Raw genomic sequence first — 1,726 nt, forward strand, 5'->3', positions numbered from 1 at the left:
TCTGTCTCTCTCTCTCTTTCTCTCTCTCTCTCTCTCTCTCTCTCTCTCTCTCTTTCTCTTCCTTTCTGTCTGTCTCTTCCTTTCTGTCTGTCTCTCTCTCTCTCTCATTATCTCTTCCTCATTCTTTCTATCAGTCTCTTTCTCTCTCGCTCTCTCTCTCTCGCTCGTTCCCCCTCTTTCTCTCTCTCTTTTTCTCACACACTCTTTATCATCATTATTATTCTAACTTTCTTACATTATTGAAATTATCATTGCATAAATAATTAATGCTTTTATTACTATTTTTGCATCAACGACAACATCATCAACGACAACAGCAATAATAGAAACAACAGCAGCAACAACCACAACAACAACCACAACAACAACAACAACCACAAGAACAAAACAACACAGCACCACTACCAACAGCAACATCATCATCATCAACTACAAAAACACCACCATCCCCACCACCAGCAGCAGAATAATACACAACAACAACAACAACAACAAAAATCACCCTACGACAACATCATAGTACTGTAACACAACCCACCTGCAGTCTCCGCGTTTGGCGCCAAAATCTGGTGAGCGCGGGAACATCTAGGTCACTCTCTGCTGCCGATCCAAGGGACGACTGATGACGTCATGTCGGAGAAGCATCATCACCACTGGTGGTAAATAATCCGTCCAGCCCATTTCTGTACTACTGCCAGGTTCAACTTAGTTGTCTCAACGGTTCACCTGTCTGGGGAAAAGAGTATTTCAAAACTATTAGTAAAATGGAGTTATTTCCTAACTGTTTTAAACATTAATTTATCAAACATTTTAAAAAAAGTTTTAGTAAGAGTTTTACTAATAGAGAAAGCGACAGGCAAATTTCTTCTGACGCACAATGCGGAAAAAAAGCAGTAGAGAATATTGTAACAACAGGCAAGTTTGATGGAAAGAGAGGCAAAGGCAGACAGAGGGAATATACTAATATACTGGACAAGGTGACGACATGGCTCGGAGTTAGCAAAAACAACTGACATCATTGCTGCAACGCAAGACAGAATTAAGTGGAGGTCCATGATCGCCCACGCCAATCGGCAAGGCACCGGATGATGATGATGAAGAGTTTTACGGCACTTGCAACACAATAAGGTCATATAAGTTCCGAAAATTAGAGGTGTTACAAGAGAGTAACAAACACAAAAAAAGAAGGAGGAGAGATCAGGATGATAGACGTTTCATAGAAAAGAAGGAGCAAACCACATTAAACGAGCTCTCTTGACTTAATAATCCTTTAATAATTCCATTTATTTATTTCAATGTTTAATCGTCTCAACGTTTTATTTTCTACTGAAAAAAAAAATCTCTTTTAAAACTGTTTTTAAAATCGAGTTCTTTAAAATGTGCTGTTCTTTTTTCTTTTCAAATCGAGTTATTTTAAAACTGTTTTAAAAATTGAGCTACCAAGCAGGAATTCTTCATTAAAAATCCTTATAGTAAAGTTGTTTACTTCGACAATTAACTGTCTCGAAGTGTCAGATCTTTTTTTTTACCTAAAAGAGAATAATATTTTAAAACTATTATTTTTAAATCGAATTAATTTCAAGACCTGTTACTTTCTGTGTAAAAGAAACTGCATGTGTTTTAAAACTGTTCTAAAAATCAGAGTTATGAAGCGGGGATTTTCATTAAGAAAGGTTCCTTCCCGAATAGAGACAGAGGTACACAAAGGATAAAGGTTTAGCTACTC

At 37.0% G+C, this 1,726-nt stretch overlaps 1 protein-coding gene across 1 annotated transcript in view; it reads right to left on the reverse strand.

Moving 5' to 3' along the window:
• The window catches only part of LOC101846825 (glycoprotein 3-alpha-L-fucosyltransferase A), a gene marked incomplete at its 3' end in the record, with an annotated part of 130,852 nt that extends 130,086 nt beyond the window's left edge, over positions 1-766 (reverse strand). The window contains 1 exon segment of the mRNA XM_013084832.2: positions 539-766.
• Positions 767-1,726: the final 960 nt, after the last annotated feature.

This window comes from Aplysia californica, unplaced genomic scaffold (genome assembly GCF_000002075.1).
Source record: "Aplysia californica isolate F4 #8 unplaced genomic scaffold, AplCal3.0 scaffold00320, whole genome shotgun sequence".
Lineage (NCBI taxonomy): Eukaryota > Metazoa > Mollusca > Gastropoda > Aplysiida > Aplysiidae > Aplysia > Aplysia californica.